Source organism: Eptesicus fuscus, chromosome 2, assembly GCF_027574615.1.
Source record: "Eptesicus fuscus isolate TK198812 chromosome 2, DD_ASM_mEF_20220401, whole genome shotgun sequence".
NCBI lineage: Eukaryota > Metazoa > Chordata > Mammalia > Chiroptera > Vespertilionidae > Eptesicus > Eptesicus fuscus.
The window spans coordinates 56,559,955-56,578,437 of record NC_072474.1 but is presented as its reverse complement, the minus strand read 5'-3'; positions in this window follow the sequence as shown (position 1 = coordinate 56,578,437).

Genomic DNA, 18,483 nt, shown 5'->3' with positions numbered 1-18,483 from the left:
TATACAGATGTATTATAGAATTGTATACCTGAAACATATATAATTTTATTACTCAATGTCACCCCAACTAATTCAATAAAAATTAAAATAAAATAAAATAAAATAAAATAACCCTTATGCCACTGAATCAGCTCCATTTAATTGTATGTATTTCCTTAAGAGACTGGTTAACATTTTGCTTTATGTCTATAGCCCTTGCTAATACTCCATTGTTGCATTTCAAGGCAGCTTGCCACTGCAAATAATTAGTAGCACTCATTTTTGTGCCTTTTCTAATGACAGTCATTCCATCTGAGAAAAATAAATCATTTTCTTTAGAGTATTGTGCTTAAGATCGACAGTGGGAGTCATTACTGGCTGCTATTCCATGTCCATGCATTATGGGCATCTAGCTTTAAATGCAGGTACACTACACTTGTATTACCTCAGCAGCCAGCACATTTCAGAGAATATGAGGCACTCAGCTCTACTCTGTGCTCCCTCAAATTTAACAATTGTGTGATGAAAATGAAATCATGGACTTGGGTCACTGAAAAGAATGTGTTATAATATAAAATGCATTTTAAATTTTTTTAAAAAAACTTCAATTCTAACTTTAGAATCTTCGAGGAAATATTCTCCACTTAAAGGGAGTTCAAAATGTAAAATCACGTCTTTTCAGTTTCTCACTTAAGCACCAGAATAAGAGAATAGAAGATAAGGCATATTCAGAATCAACAAGTAATTTAGTTCCTTTACCAGTTTCCATAGTAACCTTACTGTATAAAACTTTAAAAAAAAGTGCATTCAAAAAATTCAGGTTTTGCCTTGGTCTCCTTGGACAATGACATTTTTAGCATGACTCTCTTCAAAACAATGTATAAAGCAACCAAATACATATACACAAGGCAGAATTTTGACACTACATATAAAGATTTTCATAAACTTTAACACAGGGCAGTGTATAGTAAACGTGGCAAAAGATCCTTTTTTAAAGTCAACTTTAAAAATCATGAACTCTTACCTATTGACTGAAATAAATGAGTCCATAAATTGCCAGTTTAAAAGAGATTTACGCAGGCTGGCTCTGTCCCATCTGCTCCTCAGATAAAATGTCTTTCATACTATTCCCCTGAAATTTCTTTGTTGACCCTGAGTCACTGAAGATGAATGACTTGTCCAGGTCGTCCCGATGGAGTCAATAGAAGCCATAAAAGCCTTCAGAATGGACCCTCTGGGACTCTAATCTTTGAAAATAAAGATGCACTTTGAATTGCTGAGTCCTTGTGGTTCTGAAAGAGGGAAGGTGATGCTGTGACACTTGGCACTTGTTTCTCAGATGTCAGAGCTCTGATGTGCACACACAAACACATCTGAGTTCTCTCTCAAGGCAAAGCCTATAGTTCTACAGCACAATGCTGTCTGCGGTCAGTTTCTTCATAGGGTGTTTTTCTGCTATGTGTGTTTTAGCAGATAGTATTCTTAAAGGGTTTCTGGCATCTTAGTTCAGACCCTTGATAACACTTGAAAGTTTTGAATGAGCATGTTCTTTATAGAATCATACTATTTGATTAAAAAAAGTTCCCCACATGTTCTTATTACTTATTATAGATAAACTTTTGTATTCCCATTTTAATTTATACTTAACGTTTATTTGATAATTCTAAATAAAATTTGGCTAAACACATTTATTGCCAGGCTATAGGGAGGGAGTTGTGGATAAGATAGTCTTTGACACTAACAGATTCATGGGCTGGATTCCAGAGAAAAGTCATAATTTCCCCGGGAATGTCAGGAAAGACTTCTAGGAACTGTTATTCGGCAGTAAAAAATGTGTGTTGTGTGTGGGGGAGAAATTATCTACTAAAAACTACTAAAAATAAATTGAGAAGCAAATATTTTTGGCAGAAAGAAACTCTGGAATGAATATCAATTAAATATGCCATAGACATGAGAACAGAGGGAAATGAAACTAAAAAAAAAAATGGCAGGTAATGAAAACCATAGGACACTAAAATCTTATGCAAATGTTTTGTGATTATCTTTCTGTGTTAAAAATTTGGTTTGCATTAGGAGTATATAATAAAGAGTAAGGAAGCACAAGGTAAGAGACAGAGGCCATTTGAGTCAAGGTTAATAATGTATATAGAAACTGATAAGGACCTTGATACATCTAATAGAAGTGTGAACAAGAAGGGAACAGGGCATGTGAAAAGAATTTCTTCTAATATAAAATGTATTTTAAAATTAAAATTTGCATAAAGTAGTTTTTATAGGATATTTGTACCTCTTTATTTTGAAATAATTTTAGACTTCCAGCAGAGATGCAAAAATAGAACATAAAGTTCCTGAATAACTTTCAACCAACTTCCAAAATTAACATTTTATGCAACATCTATAATAATAAAATTGTAACATGCTAATTAGACCGGATGACCTTCCAGACGAAGCCATGGCTGTGAGGGAAGCCCGGGTCCCAGGTACCAGAGGGAAGCCTGGGTCCTGGGTGCCAGAGGGAAGCCGGTGCTGGCAGCGGGGGGAAGGAAGGCCTACTCTTGCACAAATGTTGTGCATCAGGCCTCTAGTCTTATATAATTGGTTTCTTAAAACTAAGATGTTAACATTGGCATAATATTATAAACTATAGTATTAACTTTATTCATTTTTTTTGTTTGTCCACTATCTTTTCCCCCCAAGGCTCCAATCTAGGGTGCCTGTTCTACTTTACTTGTCATATCTCCTTAGTCATTCCAATCTGTGACAGTTCCTCAGTCTTTATCTTGGATGACATTGACACTTTTGAAGACTATTGATCATATATTGCTCAATATGGGCTTGTCTGAGGTCTTATGATTGGATCAATGCCATGGACTTGAAGGAAGAATATCACAGAGGTAAAATGTCTCTTCATAGCATCATATCAGGTATACACATTGTCAATATGACTTATTATTGATGATGTTAATCTTGATTACTTGGTTAAAGTGGTACCTGCAAGATTTCTCCGCTGGAAATTTATTTTTTTCCCTCTCAAATTCTATTCTTTAGAAATGAGTCATAATAAAAGAATGAACACTTGCAAAATGAAAAGCTCTAGAAGGTATTATGCTAGATCAGTGGTCGGCAAACTCATTAGTCATCAGAAACAAATATCAACAGTACAATGACTGAAATTTCTTTTGAGAGCCAAAAACCGACTTCTGCGCATGGGCCACGAAGTTTCAATCGCATTGTATGTGCGCGCCAGCACGTGGTATTTTGTGAAAGAGCCACACTCAAGGGGCCAAAGAGACACATGTGGCTTGCGAGCTGCAGTTTGCCGACCACTGTGCTAGGTGAAACAGTCAGGTAGAGGAAGAAAAATAATGTATAGTTTCCACTGTACACAGGGATGATTCATATCCTCGGCCTGACAGAGCAAGATGGCGCAAGATTCCATCCTACTACTCATAATTGTGCACAATTTAAAACTTTTGAATTGTTTATTTTGGAATTTTTCATTTACTATTTTCAGATCATAGATAACTGAAATGGCAGAAAGTTAAACTGTGGATAAGGCAGGGCTATTGTATCACAAACTTAATGGTTTAAAAGAAAACAAATTTACTATCTTGAAGTTCTGGACATCAAAAATCTGAAATGGGTTGGCCCAGCTATATTACTTCTGGAAGCTCTATAGACTATTCTGTTCCCTTGCCTTTTTCAGCTTCTGGAATTTGTCCACATTCCTTGGCTTGTGACCCTATATCACTGTAATTTTGTTTCCATTGTCACATCTCTTCTTCTGATTATGGCACTCCTTCCTCCCTCTTATAAGGACCTTTGAGATTACATTTGTCCCATGTGTATAATCCAGAATAATCTCCCATTTTAAGATCCTTAACTATTCATAACAGAAAAATTCCTTTTACTATGGAAAATTACATATTCAAAATTTTCTGGGATAAGGATGTGGGCAGCTTTGGGTGTTGGAAGCATTATTCTACTTATCATAAGGGCATTGGATTTTGTAATATATATTAGTTAAAGGAATATTAGCTGCTGTGACAAACTCCAAAGTCTCAATGGCTTCACACAACTAAAATGTATTTCTTGTTCACATAAAATACAAAACAGATGTTTCTGTTTGGCAGGCAATTCTCCAACAAAAAGTGATTCAGTGACTCTAGTTCCTTTTACATCATTGTTCTACCTTCTTCAAAAGGACATTTGCAAGTTTACAAAAAAAAAAAAAAAGGACAAGAACTATGTAGGAAACATCAACCCCCTGGGAAAATTACAGCAGTGCTTATCACTGCTGCCCACATTCCAAAGGTCAGAACTCAGCCACATCCCTACACTTAACTATAAGGCTAGGAAATAGACTAGTCATGTCATGGACTCAACAGCAAAAACACCGAGTTCAGTGAATAGATAGCTGTCAACAGGTTTACAAACTTTTAAATAAATAGTTGGTTAATCATCTAGCAAAAACATGAATAGAAAATAAAATGGATTATTCTAAATTGCACAGTTTTTTTATTATTTTAATTGATTTTAGAGAGAGAGAGAAAGAGAGAGAGATCTATTTGTTGTTCCACTTATTCATGAATTCTTTGGTTGATTCTTATACCAGTGTATGCCCTGACCTGGGATCAAACCCACAACCTTGGCAAATCAGAACTAGCCTCTAACCAACTGAGCTACCCAGCCAGGGCCTAAATTGCAGTTTTGAAATGAAGCAGTTAGTTTAAGAATAAAGTAAATATCTCTAAGATCACCATAGGGTACAGAATGTTTTCTATTTACTATGACATCCCAACAGCTATAAGCCTACCCAGAAATTCAAATAGACCCTGAAAAAGAAAATATTCACCTTTGGGGGGAGAAAAATAAAAGAGATTCTATAAATCTCTGAGTTGAAGGGAATAATATTTTCAAAATTATTCTATTACTATTTATATGTAGGGTTACAATTCATATGCTTGTTTAATACAGAGCACCAGGTACCTATTTATTGCAAGTACACATTTATTATAATTATTCTTTTTTTATCTCAGGAGGAATCAGTTGTATCCATTTGTAGCTACCAAATGGGCTAAAATTAAGGTCATTTTAATCTAAGCTGGTAAATTTTCCTGTCATTCTGGAAATCCATGATGATTAAGTCTTCGCACTCATATGAGACTAATCTAAGACTTTCTCTATTTACATCATTTCTGTAACAGCAATCAATCAAGGAGACATTCTATGACTCATGCAACAATCGTCATCCTATTCCTAATACATTTATGGGGCCATTTGTAAATCATTTCCAGGAGAGAAAGCGTTTGACTTTCTTTGACATTGGTGTCTCCACTGTTCAAGACCATGGGACCAAGCCTTAATAACAATCATGGCATATTATGTTTGCTATCAGTCTTGTATATATGTTCTTGGAACCACCAAGATTTATAGAGCTTTAAGTGCAAAAGAAGAACATTTTGTAACAAGGCAGAATTAGGATGCTGTACTCAAATATTTAAAAATGTATGTAACAAATGTTTGTGACACTATTCTATCCGATGCTAACAGCAACTTCTGACAATTTATTAACACGCCCCCCCCCCCAAAAAAAAAAAAAAAAACACACCACAAACCAGTAGCACAGAGTGGATTCATTTGATATTTAAATGTTTTTTGGAATGATACTAATCCATTATATGGAACAAAATTTAAAAGAGAAGGGAGACTGATAGGATTGCCCTAATCTGTGAAAGATAAAATTCTTTAAAGAGTATTTCTCTTTGCAATTAATTATGAGTCAACAGTAAGGAAAATGTAAATCTGAAATGATTTTATGAAACCATAAGGCTTCCACATTCCTCTGGTTTTGTAAAACAATTTGTAGGCTCTGTTGTGAAAATTATGACAATTCAGTATCTATACTAATAAAAGGGTAATATGCTAATTAGACTGGAGAGACCGGATGTCATTCCAGATGTCCTTCCTGATAAAGCCAGGGCCTGGGTGGCGCCACCCATGGTCCCAGGTACCTGCAGCTGACCCAGGCAGCGCTGTGCAGGGTCCTGTGTGCCTGTGGCCAGCCAGAGGAGGGAAGCCTGAGTCCCAGGTGTGGGGGCCAAGGCAGAGGTAGTAAGGGATGATCAGGCAAGCAGGTGAGTGATTAAGAGCAATCAGGCAGGCAGTCAAGTAGTTAGGGGTGATCAGGCAGGCAGGTGAGCAGTTAGGGGCGATCAGGCAAGCAGGTGATCAGGCCTAAACTGGCAGTCAGGCATCCCCCAAGGGATCCCGAATTGAGAGAGGGTGCAGGCCAGGCTGAGGGACCCCCCCCCCCCATGCACAAATTTCATGCACTGGGCCTCTAGTTTTTTAAAATTTTAAGCTCTGTGCTTTTCCTTCTCTCATATATGCCTTTTCTCACTTATCATTGACTAGAGGACTGGTGCATGAAATTCATGCATGGGTAGGGTCCCTAGGCATTCCCGGTGATCAGAGCTGATCGGGGCCTTCCGGCTGCCAGCCAGGGCCTTCCTTGTGGCTGCCGGCTGGAACCTCCCTTCCCCGGCTCTCTGGCTGCCAGCCAGGGCCTCCCTTCATTCCGCGCCTCCCCCTGGTGATCAGCATACATCATAGTGAACAATCAAACTCCCAGTCTTAAACTCTCAGTCTCCCAGTCGAACTCCCGAGGGGAGAGCTTGCATATTAGGCTTTTATATATAGAAACTAGTAGTCCGTTTGCACGAAGATTCGTGCAATAGACCTTCATTCACCTGGCTGCCTGCACCAGTTTTCTGCCGGCACCGGGGACCCAGGCCTTGGCTGTGGCCACGGCCTTCTACCTTCTTTCAGGGTCCCGGCTTGGCCCTGGGCGGTGGCCTTGGGCTCAGCTGCACCCAGCGTCCCTGCAATCCGATCGCAGGAGCGAGCTGAACCCCCAGGTCGGCTTGCTCCTGCGATCGGAGCAGGCACCCGGCTGGCGCCCAAGGCCCGGAAAGCCCCGGGCGGCTTTCCGGGCCTTGGGCTCCGCTGCACCCCAGCCGGGTCCCTGCGACCCCATCACAGGAGTGAGCCGAACCCCCAGGTCGGCTCACTCCTGCGATCGGAGCAGGCACCCGGCTGGCGCCCAAGGCCCGGAAAGCCCCGGGCGGCTTTCCGGGCCTTGGGCTCTGCCGCACCCCAGCGTCCCTGCAACGGTTTCCTGGTGGGCGTGGTTGGTGGGCGTGGCTTGGTTGGTGGGCGTGGCTTGGGCGTAGCGAAGGTGCGGTCAATTTGCATATTTGTCTATTATAAGGTAAGATGTACCTAAGTCTCCTGATATTACAGTATTTGTTGGTTTCATTATAAGTGGTGTTGTAGTAAATATTTTCTCTCCTAATGTATCAAAAAATATTTTCTCTCCTACTGTGTTATTTTAAATTCACTATAATCACACACAAACAATGTATTTGGCATTGTCTTTTATTCTCAAATTGTGATATGTGTTAAATTTATCTATCTATCTATATAAAAGCCTAAGTGAGCATTCAACCATTGGACCAGTAGCTAGGATGTGCACTGACCACCATGGGGCAGACACGCAAAGCACAGGCTTGGAAACATGGAACAGACCGATCAATCTCAAAGGGAAGGGGGGAGGGGGAAGGGCAGGAAGAGATTGACCAAAGATCTTATATGCATACTGGAGGCCCAGTGTATGGGGTCCCTCAGCCTGGCCAGCAGGGATTGGGTCAAAACCAGCAGTCCAACATCCCCCAGGGATCCCGGATTGTGAGAGGGTTCAAGCCATGCCGAGGGACCCCACAAGTACACGAATCCCTGCACCAGGCCTCTAGTATTATAATAAAAGGAAAATGGAGACAAAAAGGCAGTTCTGACATTGCATTTGAAAACTGGGTATAGAGTCTTTCATCAGCATAACAAGCATTCACGCAGCACTTTGGGCTTATAGATCACCGAGGTGAGGAACACAGAGGAAGCATTCCTCTCTAATTATTGGTAAATTTTGAGAAATCATTTGGAAAGATTGCAATAATTCAAATGGGAGATATAACATAGATGCATTGTTTTGCTCATTTATTGGTACATATCCAAGCAACAACAATGTAGGGAATTAATGAGATTTTTTTACTAACAAAGTTGCAGCCTCAATAAATTCAGAATATAGCAAGTTGATTTGGATAAATTCCTATATATGATCAAAACCTATTCCTTAGTTTCACTGTTAGCAACATTTCAAGACAGAACATTCTGTTGTGGGAAGAGTTGTTGTGGGCTATATGGACTCCATATTAAAAGATATAGGTTTTATGATGTAATGTGTTGTGAACTCTCAATAACAATAGGTCATCCTCATTTAAGCTATCTTTTCTCCTCACCTGAGGTTATATTATTTTATTGATTTTTAGAGAGAGAGAGAGGAAGGGAAAGGAAGAGAGAAACAAACATGTAAGAGAGCAACACCCATTGGTTGCCTCCCATAGGCATCCCAACTAGAAGTTGAACCCACAACCAAAGTATGTGCCCTAACTGGGAATCTAATACACAACCTTTTGGTGTACACCAGGATGGTGCTTCAACCACTGGGCCACCCAGCCAGGGCAATACTCATTAAATTATGTGCAAGTGTTTGTTTGGCTAATATGCCTGCTCTGGAATTACAATATTAATGGTTCTTCAGGTATACATACACAGTTTATCAAATTGGCCTTAATAATTGAAATGAACTCTTCTGAGAGGAGAAAAAAATGGTCCTGTCACTTACAGCATGACCTTAGGCAAATTGCTTAATCTCTCTAGACTCTCTAATAATCCATATGAAGTCCCTACTTCTGTCTCTGGCATGTGTTCATTATTAAGGAAAAATACACTATTTTTTCATTTAAAAAATCTTTAATTAATCCTAACTGAGGATATTTTTCCATTGATTTTTAGATAGAGCGGAAGTAGGGAGGAAAAAGAGAGAGAGAAACATCACCAATTGGTTGCTTCCTGAACTTGGTGGGGATGAAACCTGCAACCCAGATACATGCACTTGACCGAAAATGGAACTCAAAACCCTTCCGTGCATGGACCGATGCTCTAACCACTGAGAAACACCAGCTAGGGCAAAACATACACTATTTTAATGCCTGTACTTCTCTATTGGATTTCACTGTGCTTGCTCATTTACTGTAGAAATTGGTTGAGAGAGTGAGTACCATGAGGCACTCACATGTGAAACTTGGTTGACAAGCCTCTTCCCATACTAAGCACTCCATCCTTGTGAAGTGTTACTTCTCAGCTGGCACTACATATTTGCCTTCACCAGGGTGTTATATACTATAATAGATCACAAATGTTATGCCCAACTCTTATACTTCCTTTATTGGAAACTGGTCTGACATGAACTTAAATTGAAACATGCCAATGGATCAAACAATCAGTAAGTTCTCAAATAGTGGTGCTAGGCAAGACTCTAAAAGTAGGAAAAAAATATACCCAAAATATATATCTGTTCTTAGAATAAATCAATGGCCCTTTCAAGGTAGAAGGTAAAAACTGGGTGTCCATTGAGAAGACATCCCACCTGAGACAGAAAGTATTAAAGTAATAGAGCTGTAAGCATAAACGTTCATATCTCCACTCTGTATCACAGTACCTTGTTGGTTGGGGACTTGTAGTTTAAATAGCTGCCAAGCAGTAATATACAGTTAAAGACTAAGACCAAATGAAGAGCAACCCCTGATACTCAGAATTTAAGAGCCCCTGAAGAGCATTAACAGTTTTTACATGAAAAAAATCTGAAACAAGAAAAAGAAGCTGCACCTAGTAGCCATATCTTACTCTGCAACAGAGAAGAATGCAATAGAGTGTGCCATCACAGAGACCTGCTAGAAATGAACATTCACCACAAAGAAAGACTTCCAGGGTAAGGTCTGTCTCAAAAGAAATATATATATTTTAAAGATCATGAAGTAAAAAAGGGAACTTCAGTTTGGGTTAGACTAATTTTTAGATAAATAAATACCACAACCAAGTCCCAGTGAAAGGTATGCATATGTCAGAAAGATAGTATTGTGTTGGGAATAAGAACCCAAACTTAAATAAAACCAGAGTAGCAGGATTTCTAGGATGATGCTTTTTATCTCCAATCAAGTGGAATGAACTCAGCCTCTATATCTCCCCCTTCAGGAAGTCAGATCAGTGTCCTACAGAGTACACCCAACCACCAGTCTGACCTGAGAGAAGTTGAGAAAGACTTGTTGTTTTTTCCCAAGGAGACAATTTGATCTTCCCTGAGCTTAAAATAAGTCAGGAAATAACTGGTCACTTTGGTGGCCCCTGAGCAGCTGCTGGGGAGCCCCTTAGAGAAGAAATATTAACATGCACACCCCTCCTGTAAAAAGAGAGATATTTATTCCCAGGAGGTGCAGGAAAATGTTTGCATGTCTTGAGTTGGAAGTTAGTTATTCATTCATTCAAAGCCTCAAAGAAGGTGCTATTACATAATAGTTTAGAACAATTTTCCACTCTTAGGTTCTGGGAATTTCTCGTTGAATGATAGCCTCAGGAGGAAAAATGCCTTTAATGCCTTATGAGACAATGCATGTCTGGTTACTAACCACAACAAGGAGTGAGTACCCAGGAACCCCAGATATTATAAAAAATATTCATATAGCTGTGGTCACCTCTAAGGGTCTGGAAGGAAACTGACTCCAGGAATTGGTCCCTTCCCCAGCACAGGCCAACTGATACAGCACACGGTTGGACCATGTGCTGAAACTAGGAAGAGCCTTCAGCCCTGGACTTTAATCTACTTTAATTATCATCAAACTTTTAGGATACTCATTATTATTATAAATATCACAATATGATATGATTAGAAAATTATTTGTCTTTCACATCTATAGCTCTGCATTATTATAGAAATAATAATAATCTATATTTATGAACACTATCTAATACCAGGCACCTTGCTAAGCACTTTAGTACATTTCATTTAATCTTCACAACAAACCTAGGATGTACTGTCTATCTCACTGGACACATGGGGAAACTAAGGCTCAGAGAAAAAGACACAACTGCTTAATAGTGGAGCTGGTATTTACACCAGGGTTTGGTTATTGGACTCTGAGACTATGATCTGGACCACTGCCCCTTCTAACACCTTTTCATTGGAGTATGCTTATAAACGTGGGATTTGACAGAAATTACTTCTTCAAGTTTCTTGGAAATGAGGAAACTGAAGTGTGTTTTGTCAGGTACCAGTAACACAGAAAATCTAAGTTATCTGTATTTTTTTCCTATTGTCTAAGTTCTTAAATATATGAGAATTAAATCTTAAGATTGACTCCACCTTGAGACAATATCTAGTGGACTTCAATTTCTCACTTTAGAAATGAAAGACCACTTGATTCTGCTAGAAAACCACTAGCGCAGTCCCTTTTCCCCCACTAAGGGGGAACAAGTATCAGGAGACAGCTGACAAGCCTCGGCCATGTAACTAGAAGAACAATTATAATATACAGTCAGACATAAACTTCCCCAAATACTTTCCAAACCAGGCATTTCTCATCCATCCATTTTATTGGAATATCAGGACTTTTGTATTTTGCATTTTATCATTTTTAGTAAGTTCTTTTATTTGAAATATTTTAACATGAGACTTCAAGGCAACCATTTTATAATGCATGTTTTGTTCATAGGTACTATAGATATTTGCATGAAATCAATTTAACCAATCACATTTTTAACATAAAAATAAAGCATCAAGTAAAATCATAAAAAAATAAAAATATATATTTAAAAGTGTCACCAACTTTCAAGCTTCTCTGTGATATTTCTTTTGTTTTCATTAGAATCCTATATAATAAAAGGCTAATATACAAATCGACTGAACAGCAGAGCTACCAGTCACTATGACACGCACTGACCACCAGGGGGCAGATGCTCAAAGCAGTGTGGAGCGCCGTTCAGCCAGAAGCCAGGCTCATGGCTGTCTAGCGCAGCAGTGGTGGTGGGAGCCTCTTCCACCTCCGTGGCAGCACTAAGGATATCCGACTGATGCCTTAGGCCTGCTCCTTATGGGGAGCGGGCCTAAATGATCAGTTGGACATCCCCTGAGGGCTCCCAGACTGTGAGAGGGTGCAGTCCGGGCTGAGGGACCCCCACCCGAGTGCATGAATTTTATGCACCAGGCCTCTAGTCTATATATAAAAGGCCAAGTGTCTATCTGACCGGTAGCTATGATGTGCACTGACCACCAGGGGGCAGATGCTCAACACAGGGGCTGTCATGATGTGCACTGGCCATTTAAAAATAAATGGCACCACTGACCTGGTGCCTACAAACCAACACTCGGCTTTCCCCAAGTGGGACACAGGCCATGCCACCACCCCAGAGCGATACCCCACCAAATCACAACCAACGCTGCCAAGACCCCATGGTGCAAAATGCAGCCCATAGCCAAGTCCAGCCCAGAAATGGTTGCAGTGGGCACCAGGTAATGATGTCACGTAATAACACCCAACTTCCACTCCCTAGCGTCTAGCATCCTTGGAGTTTCTTCAGCCCAGGAAACATTTTATAGCTTAACTAAATACCTGTGAAGCATTTTCACGTGCCTCATCTCATTTGATCCTCATAGGAGTCCTGGAGTAGGTAGATAGGAGACTCAGTAGAATACTATTTTCTTTTCATTATCCAGAAAATGGAGATTTAGAAAGTTTAGAAACTTGACCCAAATGAAAAGAAGTAAGAAATGGTGGAACTTAAAAGTGACTTCAGGATTTCTCACTGCGCAGAATATAGTCAAACACTGCTAGAGTTAAATATTTTACCCTTTGTTGTCCCTGAGTGATCTACAATAATAATCTGCTTCATCTTGATATTTACTGCTGTGTTGCTGACAATAACCTGAAAGACAAGTTGGGGTGCTTCACTGGGCTGGAAAAAGTTTAGCTAAATCAGAAAGCAGGTCTAATTAAGCAAATTTATCCTATATAATAAAAGGCTAATATGCAAATCGACCAAACGGCAGAACGACTGGTCACTATGATTCACACTGACCACTAGTGGGCAGACACTCAAGGCCGGAGCTGCCCCCTGGTAGTCAGTGTGCTCCCATAGGGGGAGCTCTGCTCAGCCACAAGCCAGGTTCATGGCTGGTGAGCGCAGTGGAGGTGGCAGGAGCAGGCCTAAGCCATCAGCCAGACATCCTCCAAGGGCTCCCAGCCTCTGAGAGGGCACAGGCTGGGCTGAGGGACCCCCCAAGTGCACAATTTTCATGCACCAGGCCTCTAGTCTATATATATAAAGCTCTCGCTGGCGCCAATCGCATGTGTGTGTTTCAATCTGTCATTGTTGATCGTGAATTTGGTTGACACTTCTATTATAGAGAAAGTGCGAATAGCAATATTAAATTATTTCTTCTGATTGATTTCTTTTAATGTGCATGAATTTATGCACCTGGCCACTAGTATGCTTACAAATTTGGGGAATCTCAGCTGAGGTCGGAGGCAGTTTTAGTGGCTTCCAATTGGTTTTTCTCATAATGATTATTCTTAACCCACACACCAAGAACCTCATGTGGGGGTTTTAATAAATACTATTAATGTCTAGACCAATTTACATTCAAGGACCAGGGTAGTAACCCTCATGTAGATCTATGGACCCACAGCCATTTGATTACCTGGCCACCATATGACTCCAATCAAGGAGGGAGCCATGAGAATGCTTTGAGTTTCTGGGAGTCAGTGCCAATTTAAACTCTGTTTCCAACATCCTCACAATATCTTTTGCCAGACTATACTAACAAAGCAAATGGCCATATGTTTCCTTAGGAGGCACTGGAATAGTCACCAGTGTGTATAGTTACTATGGTGTTGCAGGGTCCTTTCTCCTTAGGACCCAGCCTATCCAATGGGTTCTAAACTGACTCAGGTTTAGAAACTCCAAAGGATTGTGAATTTTTTATTTAGGCAATTCCATTGACCTATGGTTGCTCATCCTTGGTTTCTTTTGAGATTACTGAATGGATCAGTGCCCTTTCTGCTGCCCATCTATCATCGCTGTTGTTGTGACTAATATTCTATTAAGTTTTGATGCATTGCATCATTTTTACTTCCACTTGGAGGATGGAATGCTCATAACACACTGAGTTTTCTTTTCTACTCTATTATGAAATGGTTGGAGTTTTGACAAAATTTCTCTCTTATCTTACAGAAGCTGAATAAAATGACTTACTTCCTGCTGCTATGTTCTTACCAATCTTGTCTCATGGTTAGTCCTGACATTATATTATTGTTTTTCTTAGTCTATCATAATAGTCAATACTTGCTTTAGTCTATAGTCTTATATGATCTATGGACACACTGCTTTGCTGTCTATATATCTTGGAAACAGTGTTTCTCATATTTCATTATCTTGGGGGGAAATAAATTTTGGAAATTTTAAGCTATAATCATGTAAAGATAGCTCCCTTTACCTATGCATTATATCAAAATTCTTTTGTAGATAATATTCTCACAAATACTTTAAATCACCATCTATCTCATTATCCCTATCATGTTTTATAAATGTACTAGAGGCCTGGTGCACAAAATTTGTGCACTGGGGGATGGGGTCCCTCAGCCCAGCCTGCCACCTCTCACAGTCCGGGAGCCCTCAGGGGATGTCCTACTGATGGCTTAGTCCCGCTCCCGGTGGGAGGCAACTGGCTGATCAGGGGAAGGCACCACCCCCATCACCCCACTGCTGTTACCACTGTTGCCAGCCATCACAGCCACCAAAGTGCTTTCATCAACACAGACTCCAGTCCCTTCACCATGAAAAAATGACAACTTTCTTTAGGCATTTTCAAGATGTGTCTTTCATAGGCTATGACATTTCTTTCTTTCTTACTTTTTATCCTCACCTGAGGATATTTTTCCATTGATTTTTAGAGAGCGGGGAAGAGAGAGGGAAAGACAAAGAGAAACATCAATGTAAGAGGGACACTTTAATTGGTTGCCTCCTATATGAACCCTGACCTAGGTCCTGGCCATGGATAAGCCTGCAACCTAGGTACGTGCCCTTGATCAGAATCAAACCTGGACCCTGCGGTCTGCAGGCTGAGGCTCTATCCACTGAGCCAAACTGGCTAGGGCAGGGTATGACATTTCTTAGCCCCTCCAACAGGGGATCTTTGTTTTTTCCTCCAGGAGTGAGGTGGAAAAACCTAGATCACCTTCTTGGATTCTTATTACCCAAGTTACCAAGAACACTGCGAGTGACATACAGGGAGCTTAACCAATGAGCTGTAAGGAACTGTGTTTCCTCTGCAGCTCATGCGCAGAGGCGGGACTGCTGGCGCGCTGTCTCCCAGTGAGGGCAGGCCCCCTGGGTGTTGTGTCTGTGCTCCGGGCCCAGCCACAGCCACAGCAGCCACTGTGCTGTGGCCGCTGGGGCCGGGGGCGGCCCCCCCTGTGTGTTGCGTCTTCACTCCGGGCCCATCTGCGCATGCAGCCTCCTCCTGAGCCAGTCATGACTGTTATGGTATCCTGGCTAATTTGCATATTACCTCTTTATATATATAGACTAGAGGCCTGGTGCACAAAACTCATGCACAGAGGGCAGGGTTCCCTCAGCCACGCCTGCACCCACTTCTATCAGTGACCACTCTGGGGATATCCGATCGCCGGATTAGGCCCGATCGCACAGGGATAGGGCCTAAACTGGCGGCTGGACACCCCCTCTCACTATCTGGGACTGCTGGCTCTTAACCACTCACCTGCCTGCCTGCTTGATCACCCCTAACCTTCTACCTGCCTGCCTGATCACCCCTATCTGCCCTCCCCTGCTGGCCTGATCTCACCTCTAACTGCTCTCCCCTGCTGACCTGATCACCCCTAACTGCCTCTGCCTGCCTGATCACCCCTAACTGTTCTCCCCTGCTGGCCTGATCTTGCTCCCAACTGCCCTCCTCTGCCAGCCAATTTGGTTCTGATTGGTCAGTTTCTATGCCAGTCAGCGTCAAAAGCTCTGTGTCCTAGGCAGCCAGTGGCTCCTTACATTCACCCAGATTTGGTTTTGATTGGTCAGTTTCTATGCCACAGCAATCCAGCACTGACTTCCAGTCTGGTCGAGCCTTTGGCCTTAATGGTCGTCATGACCCTGGCTCTTTATTATATAGATTGATTTACTTGGCATCCTTATAAGCATTTAGTTACATCTCCCAGTGAATTCAATGATGTAGAAGTCGACCATATTCCTCAACTATGCTTCACCACAATTGCTAGCCTAAAAAATGTATAAAGTCTTCTATAAGTCCTCTGCAAATTCTTATTATAATTAAGCATAAATGGATATATATACCCCATATGTGTATATAGATGTATCAAAGTATTTATATATATTCATATATACTGTTTTACCTATATTTACATTATAATACATTTTCTATTAGAAAGTTTAATTCTTCTTATAATACCTAAAACACTAGAAGACTAATTTGGATATTAATAAAACATTATATTAGTCCTAATCTTAATAATTGTAATGGCCATAATCTTAATCACAATGTATTTAATCCTAAAAGAGAATTACAAGTTTTTTAACACGATTGTTTAACATTGTTTAGCATTTCAAGAAACCAAGAAAGTAGAGACAAAACCATGTAAACATTCAGAACAGACATTTTATTTGATCTAATTCTTCGTGGGTATTCAAGGAGTAAGTGAATAAACATAGCTTATTACATAAATTGGAATAACTTAAATTAGAAACTCCTCAAATGTTTCAACATGGATAGTTAAGCAGTTACCAATATTGCCCTGGTATTTTACAGAATTTTCATTTACTTACAAATGAGTTTAATAAAAGCAAATGACTTTAATAATAAATTAAATCAGTAATAATATCCTTCTCTAGATCCCAGATATTACTGTTGCACTAGAGACCCATTGCATGAAGATTCGTGCAATAGGCCTTCCTTCCCCTAGCTGCCGGCACCAGTTTTCCTCTGGCACCCAGGACCCAGGCTGTAGCGGAGCCAAGCTTTCCTCCAGTCTTCAGTCTTCAGTCTCCAGTCTTCGCTCGGATGGAACCTTCATTCTTCGATCCATGCCTGCGTATGCAAATTAACCTGCCATCTTTGTTGGGTTAATTTGTATACTCATTCCTGATTGGCTGGTGGGTGTCACGGAGTTATGGTCAATTTGCATATTTCTCTTTTATTAGTGTAGATACTTTCTTTGAGAACTTGATTAATTACCTATCCTTTCTTAAAACGTCACATTCTTCCTCTGTACTGGTTTCTTCTCTTCATCCTAATACCATATTATGCTCTTTCTACACCAAATTCTCTCCCCCACCTTTTTTTTTTCCACAGCAAATCTTTGAGATATAATTATATGCAGCTTTTATTTCCTTTCATTTATTCACTGCTCAACCCTTTCAAATGTAGTTTTCAAACCAATTTTGAAACTGATGCTTCATTCTCACCTCTCAGCAGCCTGTCCATCAAACTGTCAGGGTGGAACCTCAAATTTACTAGAACTCATAAGATACCTTCCCAACCAACAAACCCCAGAAACTATCATTTCCCTTTATGTTTCAATTGTTTTTTTTTCCTCCAATATGGTAACATTAACATTTATTCTCCAGGTGATTAGGCTCAACTATTAGATAAACCATTGATTTATCCTTCTACTCATTATCAGTGACATGAATCTTATAATTTCAATACTCCTGTGTATTGGTTTCTTATTACTGTTGTAACTGGTGACCACAAAACAGCACACATTTCTTACCTTATCATTTTGAGATCAGAAGTGTGAACTGGATCACACTCGGTGAAAATGAAGGTGTTGGCAGGACCACATACCTTTTGGGAGGCTCTAAGGGAGACTCAATTTTCTTGTATTTTCCAGCTTCTAGAAACTGTCCACATTATTTGGCTCTGGCACACATTTAATTTTTCAAGCTAACAATGGCTGATAAAACCTTTCTCATACTTCATACGACACTAGCCCTAACTCTTCAGCAGCCTCTCCCATATTTATAGGGCCCTGTGATTACATTGGGCCCACCTGGGAGCCCTCACTCACGAAATCACTAGCAATGAGTCCTCTCAGCTGCTCAAAGGGCTGGGCTGATGCTGGTCTCCAAGTGACTGCATCCTCTCTTAGCTTTCTTCTCAGCCCCGTCCTGCTTTCCTCACTCATCTCCCGAGAGCCCTCACTCAAGAAATCACTAGCACAGAGATACCAGAATCTCAAGTTTTGCTTTCAGAAAATCCAGCCTGAGACATTTATTAATGCTGATAATTATCAGGCTTTTAATTGTTGCAGATATGATTGATGAAAGGCTCACTTATGCTTGAGATTCTAAATGTCACTGGCCATCTGTGTTTCTCCTTCAGTGAATTACTTCTTTAACTCCTTTGGTTAATTGATTTATTTGGGGTTTCTTTATTAATTAGTAAGGTATATATGTTAAAGATATATATTTTTAGTAATAAGACTTTCAAAAATAGTACCTTTTCCACTTACCTTTCCATTTCAT